The 8,961-nt window shown below is 39.9% G+C and overlaps 1 pseudogene; it reads left to right on the forward strand.

Annotated features, from left to right (window-relative positions):
* The first annotated feature begins 190 nt into the window (after positions 1–190).
* Positions 191–8,961, forward strand: part of LOC130092363 (uncharacterized) — an 11,377-nt pseudogene continuing 2,606 nt past the window's right edge.

Consider the following 8,961-nt stretch of genomic DNA (forward strand, 5'->3'; position numbering starts at 1 on the left):
CTTACATAACCATCAGAGCGGCGTGCGCTTGCTGCACAAACTGGCGAGGAGCCTCCTTCTGTGGGCCGAATGGAATCTCCTCTCTATTTGGGCAATGCACCTCCCAGGCCACTTGAATTGCAGAGCAGACTTACTGTCAAGAGGGGGAGTAGTCCACGGGGAGTGAAGCCTGCATCCCAGGACAGTAACCATGATCTGGGACATATTTGGGAAAGCGGAGGTGGATCTGTTTGCCTTGGATGAGACCACCCACACTGCCTGCTTTACTTCTTGCTACCAGTCCCCTCTGGGAGTGGACACGTTAGCTCACTGCTGGCGGAGGGGCCACAAGTACGCATATCCTCTGCCAAAACTGGTACCCTTGGTGCTACAAAAAATCAGGGAAGAGCAGGAGTCAGTTCTGCTAGTAGCACCCAAATGGCCCAACCAACAATGGTTTCCGGAGCTGATGGAATTATTGGTGGCACCCCCATGGATAATCTTATTGAGGAGAGAACTCCTGTCCCAGGTGTGGGGCACGATACGGCACCCCAGACCGGAGCTGTAGAGCCTGCATGTGTGGCCAGTCAGCGGAGCCTGTTAGCGATGCGAGATTTGCCACAACTTGTACTACACACAATAACAGAGGCACAAGCCCCTTCTACGATGCGCTTGTATACCCTAAATGGTGAGTGTTTGAGAACTAGTGTAAAGAGGGAGACGATGACCGCTAACTGTCCCGTTTATGTGGCCTACAACTCGGACGCCGAATCGGCCCCCCCAAAAAAAAGACACGTCCGACTAGAGCTAACGGTGCGGAACACACCGGAAAAACTACCCAGATAGCATACATATCCAGGCCTCATCTGGCCCAATTTATGGCACATATGGCTCAGTTCTGGCCATGGCAAAGGTCATATGGGCTGTATCTGGCCAACACACATCAAGCCGGATTTAGTGTGGGTTGTTGCTTGCTGTGTGTGGCCCAGATGTGGCTCATATGACCTTTGCCACTGCCAGAACTGAGCCATATGTGCCATAGTTGGCCCAGATGAGGCCCGGATATGTATGCTATTGCCAGCCAGGTTGAGTCATCGCCGTCATTCCATGCGGTATGGGGCCCAGAAGAATGTGGGAGATGTGGGCCACAACTGGGCCAGATGTCATTTGCTATCTGGGTAAGTTGGCCGACGCAGTGGTAATACCACATACTGTGGTAATAAATCATGTTTCACAGCATAAAGTGAATTGTTTAGCAAGTGGCACATGATGCAATCCATCTTGTGCCACTTGCGAAACAATTCACTTTATGGTGTGAAACATATGATTTATTACTTCACTGAGTTAATGTGTACAACAAAAATGTATTTTATTTATTATACATAATTCCATAAAAAAATGTTTTAAATATTAAAGCCACAATTGAGAATCTTGCACTGGCCAGTGTTACACTTCGGCCTACTTATACTGACACCTACCGACGTGCAGCATCATGCAAAAATAAAGGTTTACAGTAACAGATGTGACTGTTAATGCGTTATTCGTAGTGACCCATGATAGATTAATTTCGTGTCTTTTGTAATGACTGAGACAATCAGACACATAAATATTTGTTACATTTAACAAATAAGTGTAGCGAATACGAGAATGAACCAAACACAATTGAAGCTTTTAGGTGATTGTTCATACATAATCACACAAAAGAGGCTTCACATTCCAGATTCAAATCACCAAACCTAGAGCCATAAATCACCCCTAGGCTCCAGAGAGTCTGTAACCAAAAATACTTTTTATTGTTTAACTAAAGGAAGAACGTTGTCAACGTTTTTATAATTTGGCAAGACAGATCTGTTCAGAAATGGTGAAACAAGAGGCCCTAACAAGAGGTCACCTGACCCCTGCGACTAACAGACTACGTCTTTCTTAAGGACCAAGGTCCCATGAGAGATGAACAAAACAGACTTCAGCAGGAACTATATCCATGACCTCAGACTGGAATGGCTTAAACCCCATAAACTTTACACACTAACACACTTTACATATCAAAATCCATAAAACTCATCCCAGAACAATTCTCGATGGACTTATAATCAAACATCATGCAACTACATAATTCTATGTTGTTTCTACAATATATGTGTGTGTCTAATATGCTTAGATGCCATACAACTCATAATTGTTATAAATATTAGGTTGTGAATGAAAGTGTGTCGTGGTCCCTGTCAGCAGGATCGTATGTTCATAATTCAACAGATGGTTTGATTGAAATCTGTGTAAAATGTTTTGTATTCTTATAATTGTAATAATGTCTAAACTGTGGCCTCTTGTTCTTTCTGCTAGTGCTGGAGAGCAAGGAGATCACAGATAGCGCATGATTTACGATAAGAAGAAAATAGAGCCACCTCCTAAATTAACCCAGTCTAATTGGCCAGAACTCATCCTGGAGGTTGGACAAACTTTGAGTTTAAAATCTTAGACCCGAACACAGAAGTTCTCTCTTTTGCCCTCTCTCGCGCTCTCTCTCTCGGAAAAAGTCTCGGAAGAACAAGTCGGGTGGAGCAGACGATGGTTATAGTAACCATGTAGATGCATAGAGACAAATGACCCAAATCAAGATCAGGGTTTAAAACAGCTTCATTCAAGCCATCTAACTCGTCTCACTTTCCTTTCTTTTCCTTTGTTTTCTTTTCCGTTAAAAGTCTCGGTTCTAAGTTAAGTTTTGCTGCAAAGTTTCGTTTAAACGTTTCGACTGCAACGCGCTTCCAACTTCAAAGACTTTCATCCATCCGCCAACACACCACGTGATTGGCTGCCCAAGATCTAGCAGGCACGAGGAGACCGCCAGCCAAGCAACGGACCCGGGAAACCCCTTTACACTGACAAAAGGGAATCCCCAAATCAAACCGAAGACAAGCAAGTAGCCTCCAGACTCTTAACTGAACTGGTGCATTAATATAAAATTGAATAACCTGCCTAAGAAACGATAGAAGGGTTCAATCGATGATTGATGGTTCGTTCAGGTCATGTCTTTTAAGTGCATATAGAAACTTGGGATCTCACCATCTGACTCCTAAAACCCATTCTTCCTCACTCTCTTTCTTTCTGCAACTCGTATGAATGTGTGTGTGTGTGTGTGTTAGATATTAGCTTTATGGGTTAGTCATAGGCTTATAATCAATAAAGTATTGTTTGTATTTGAAAAGAGAAGGATTACTTGTGTTATGTGCTTACGAATTTATTGTCTTGAACTGCGATCTAAGCTACCTATGCTTTTACCCTTGAATTATTTCTTAATTTAGCTGTTAGCTGGGAATTAGTCTTTCTTGGCCAGGAAGATATTATATTTCCTAGAATTAATAATTGTTTATGCTTTCCGTTCATTGGATGAACTGATAAAATGATCATACTATTGATTCTGCTACAGTAAATTCTGAAAATAATTAAACTATTAATTATTGATCATAATCCGTTATGAATAATAATTAGTTATATTTATACGGGCGTATAAACGCTACATAAGCTTCAAAGCCCACTCTTAGGAATGGAACATCCCCCCAAAAGAGACAAGAGAGCAGGAAAGGTTTCAGTCGCCAGGGCGACGATTAGATAAGATGTCTTTATTGCTGTGAAAAATGTGGTCATGTGGTCAAAACCTAGGCATTAGGAAAGACCTACAGACCTTAAAACAGACTTTCCTGCATTAATTTATCGACAAACTGATCTATAAATGAACATGCATCCCAGAACATTTTGTGAATGATTTACTGTCTTGTGTAATGTCTATTAATACTATTATTTTTTTTATACTGTGTATTTTACAATAGAATCAATGGTCAATGTAACCTCACCATCAAAGCAAAGAATGCAAAAAAAAGTGCTGCACGGGGTGTGAATTCCTTATCTCTGTGCTCTTTGGATGTAAGGGATGGTTCAGCTCAAAAAATAAAGATATTCCAAGGCACTCGAATAATGTTGAAAAAGTTAAAAAGCCTTTATTTCATCATGGCTTTATCATTTAAAAACTGGTGACATGTACACACCCACGCGTTATGGCTTACAAGCCTTCGTCAGGGTGTGAGTAACAAACACAATCTCAAGTTCATTTTGAGCAGCAGTTAATTAGTCATAATCACCTGGTCGCGCTGTGCAAGGCAACCTGAAGAGAGAAAGTTAAAAAAATACGTAGAGAACATGTCTCACACAATATAAAGTAAAATCAAACACAATATAATAATGTTTTAGGAGAGAAAAATAAATAAATGTGGCTATTGATATACAATTCAACAAATTCATAAATATTAATAAAGTATACAAGTCAAAAGACACAAATCATTAATGTATATTCAATGAAATAAGGTATCCAAAATCAAAATACACAAGTCAAATACATAAATCAAATACTTTACTTCAATTTTTGAAGTAAAATAAAAAAAATTCCAGAAATGTGTTATATTATAACATATTTCTGAAGAAAAAAAAATTATTTTACTTCAAAAATTTAATTAAAATACACGTCAAAAAAACACAAATCAATAATGTGCCTAATTCAAAGTAACATTAGTATTTTTTAATTCCAAAACCTTATTACAAAAAAGGTACAAAATCTAATTCTCCGTTTAAGCCTGGAAATGTAGTTGCTTTCAGTGTATAAATGGTAAACAAACACCCATTAAACAGATGGTAAACAAACACGATTACATTTGGGCTACACATGACTGCGGCCTCATCGACTTTGTTGTGTGCATTAAAGGGAAGCCCCCTCCCCCACAAAAACAATACCACATCAAACCAGAGGCCGAGTCAGCTGTTCATGAAATTGTACAACAACTTGAAATGAGAGGAATAGTCCGGAGATGTAGTTCGACCACAAACTCTCCATGTTTACCAGTACCAAAATAGATTGGTAATGCGTCTTTGTATTGATTATCAGCGTCTCAACAAAGTTTTGCCCAAGGCAACACCTATAGTGGCAAATCCATCTACGTTATTATCGCAGATTTCAACACAAGCGCCTTAGTTTACAGTGCTCGACGTAAAGAACGGTTTCTGGTCCATCCCAATCAAAGACACTGATCAGTGGAAATTGGCCTTCACTGTGAATCAAATACAGTACACTTGGGAGCGAATGCCACAAGGCCTCCATAACAGTCCTGCGATTTTCCACAGGGCATTAGAATGATATACTTATCGCGACCGAGGGATCATTTGCTACTCATTGACGAAGTACTGTTAATACTCGGAAAAACTGGTTTCAAATTTAACAAAGAAAAAGCTCAAATCACACAAACCGAGGTCCAGTAACTGGGTTATACGCCACCCAAAGCTATAGAGAATTAACAGATAATAGGCGGAAATGCATTGCTAAACTTCCCCGACCGCACACGCTGAACGCGTTACAGAAAGTGCTGGGAACAGCAAACTACATAGAGAGATTTCATTTCAGACTTTGCAAACGTCGTCACGCCATTATATTCCCTCTTAAAAGGTAAATCAAAGCCCTCTGACGTCCTTGAATGGTCAGAGGAACACGAAAAAGCCTTTATGAGTCTAAAAGAAAACTTATACTGTGCTCCTGCACTCGGTCTGCCCAACCCCAAAAAACTCTTCCACTTACAAGTGGCACAGTGGCAGTTGAGAAAATTCCTCACATCTGCCGGAACACCAATCAATATTTCAACATCATAACTTCGATTTGGCAGGAAATTAAAACACGCGATTCCTCATTCTCCGTCGTCAAAGTGTGCGCTCACATTAACAAAAATCCAGATGAAAACAAGAAAAAACATCGCAGATCAATTAATTAAATTAGCAGCACAAAACAGAGATGAATGGCAGCCTGACAGACTGATTGTTCCTGCTGTGAGTGCGGTTCAGACTATTCCTATTGACTTGAAACCGTACCAACAAGAACTGTGGAGTTCTGATGGAGAGCTGACACCGCACCTGCAGCAGGACCAACTAGTCAAGGTCACTGAAGGCATAATTTTAAGAGACGATAAATACATCGTTCCAGAAGCCCTACAGAAACCAGTGATAAAGTTGTACCACGATTATGCACACGTATCAGCTCCCAAAACACAACAGCTGTGCTGTAAACACAAAAGAAATTCTGGTGGCCACAAATGGCATCAGACATCCAAAGATGGTGTGACGCATGCATTGTATGTGCCACCATTAACTAAGGTAAGCCTGGCCGTACAAAACTATGCAGACCAGAGCCACCCAAAGGACCTTGGGAGTCACTCCAATTTAATTTTATAGGCCCACTACCCAGTGCCAAAGAGGGATATCGTTATTGCCTTTGATAATTGAAAATTTTTCCAAATCGGTTGAAGAGATTCCTACTCGCAATAACAATGCAAACACAGTGGGACGTGTAGTAGCGAACCAAATTATCCCACTCTGAGCACCAATCCTAAATGAATCTGACCAGGGTACACACTTCACGGGTCAGGTGATGAAACTGTAGTGATAATCAGATAGGTAATCGAGCCAGCTCTGGTATGTTGGAGTGAATTAACTAGATTCTAATTTAGTTAAGTTCCCCTTAACTTCCATTCGTGAAACAAAGGGGATATTGTTTTAAATTGATTAAATCATTGACTCTGATTCGCACATGCAGCGTTTTCTTTCATGAATGAACAACGAAATGCTTTGCTTATGAGTTGAGCCAGCTCTGGACATGTGACTCATGAGATGAGATCTCATGAGTCTGGCCCCTCAGGGTCTCCCTTGATTTGATCACCCCACAAACAAAGCATTGTGCAATGAGTAAGTCAATTCACAATGCTGCCTGAGTGCTGACGGACAATTACGCATTCCACACACACAAACACCAGCCATGGAACGTTTCAGAGAAAAGTACCTCTAAATGTTTTAAATGTATTCATTTTGTGCTTAGATGTCGTCACATGCCATACTGGAAGTTCTGACAATTTTATTGTGTGTTAACCAACTTTAAAATGCTTGTAATTCTGCATATGAATGTAACTATGTTCTTGTACTTTTAACCTGCCATTTTTGGTAGCTGTTTGACCGTCTTGTTTTGACTGAATCAGTCATACATAGGATATTACTGTAAAATCTATTGTCCGGTTTGTACAAGCTTTCCGGGTAGGAATGACAAAATGTTATACCATCATAAATGATCCTGACAAGACAAAGAGGAATCTTCCGCGGGCACTTTTCTCCCAGCTGATTGGTGCCTTCATGCCAGAAGGGGCGTGAACCTAAGTGTCCTTAAAGAGACGCGCCGAACTTCCCTTCATGCTTCTGAAACTCTTCCTGAAACTCTCTTCCTGAACGCTCTCTTCGATGCTTCATCATGTGACTCCTCGTGCGTCTGGACATCGCCTTAGTGTGATGATCCATCGTTTCTCTTTTTGTTTTCTTCAAGTTTATTTTATCTTTTTCGAAGTCTCCTCTGTTCATGTCTTCTCGCGAAGAAAATGAACACAGCCAGACTGGCAAGCTTCACCTACAAGGACATTCAAACACGCCGCGCTCGCTGGACGAACCCGAACTCGTGACACGAGGACAGAGAGAGACACACACGCTTTCTTCACATCAACCACAAAAGAGCTTTACCTGTGCAAGTAACCGTTTACCATTCTTTCGAGGTTTAAGATCTGTGATTCTTGTTGTCTCAAAAGGTTCTGTCTGTGATTAATTTTGCCAAACCAGAAGATCTCTCATCTTCTTACTCTCTCTCTCTCTCGCAACCTCTCTCTCTCTCACTCCTGTTTGTTATTCGTCTGTCTCGTTAGTGTTACTGTTTAACTGTACATACATGCATCCTGTGTTCAAATGTAGAATTCTGTATCCGTAGTTTCAATTATTAAAACCATATTCTTGATTGATCCTGAAGTGCTCATTTACAAGTCAATGAAATGAATATCTCATAGCTACAAAGCTTTACAAGTTGTTACTATATCAGTAACGTAAATTTTATAAACACGAGAAAATTAATGTTCACGTCCGGAACATTGAGATTTCTTGGAGTTTATAAAAAGGGATAACTTTGTTGAGAAGTTGGTAAGTTAATCTTACGGCTGTTTGCTGGACAAACCGATTGTTTGATAACTAATTAATTCCCTTAAAGTTATCTCATATAATCGATCTGTAATGAGACCATTGATATATGAATGAGGAATTATAATTCGTTATGATTTACCATTCATACATACAATCGATCTGTTTTCAATTTCGATAATATAACTGTAATATGCAAATTTATTAATCATATTCCATGATTAATTGTTAAAATTCCCTATAAATAATTTGAGCTAATTAAGGCACATCTCGATGTTGCTACAAAACACATATGCCAAATGCTGAACATCAAACAAAGATTTCACGTTCCATACAGATCACAGAGCTCTGGAATGGTGGAACGGGCAAATCGTACCATAAAAGAAAGCATCACGAATCAGGTAGCACAACACAAAAGTGATGCACCGATCACTAGTGATGCACCGATGTGAAAATTGTGGCCGATACCGATAACCGATATTAATATTGCTGTTATGGCCGATACCGATATTTACCGATGTCGATATCTCTGTATAGAAAACACATAGCGAGGATTAGGGCTGCACGATATTGGTAAAAAATGACATTGCAATATTTTATTTTTCTGCGATATATATTGCTATATAAAAAACAATTTCACCAGATGACTTGAATAGCTCTATTTGGAAAGAATGAATCATTCTAGAATGACCGGGGTGGTTTTGTCATGGAGTATCCGCATAGAAACTAATATTGATAGAATGTTAACTAATGTAGTCAACTAGACGTTGTGTGATTACCCAGGCAGTTTAGGACATCGCACAAGATTTGTCTCAACATTTTTTTTGTTTATTGAAAGTGTGGTTTATGTCACCTGAATGTGTGGAAAGCTTTTCAGAGAAGATAAGGCAACGTTATTTTAGCACAATTCACAACCAGTGGTAGTTCAGAGAAAAAAAACTTCGGTCTTCC

The sequence above is a fragment of the Rhinichthys klamathensis genome, unplaced genomic scaffold, assembly GCF_029890125.1.
Source record: "Rhinichthys klamathensis goyatoka isolate OS25496 unplaced genomic scaffold, OSU_Roscu_1.1 h1tg000176l_1, whole genome shotgun sequence".
NCBI classification, from domain to species: Eukaryota; Metazoa; Chordata; class Actinopteri; order Cypriniformes; family Leuciscidae; genus Rhinichthys; species Rhinichthys klamathensis.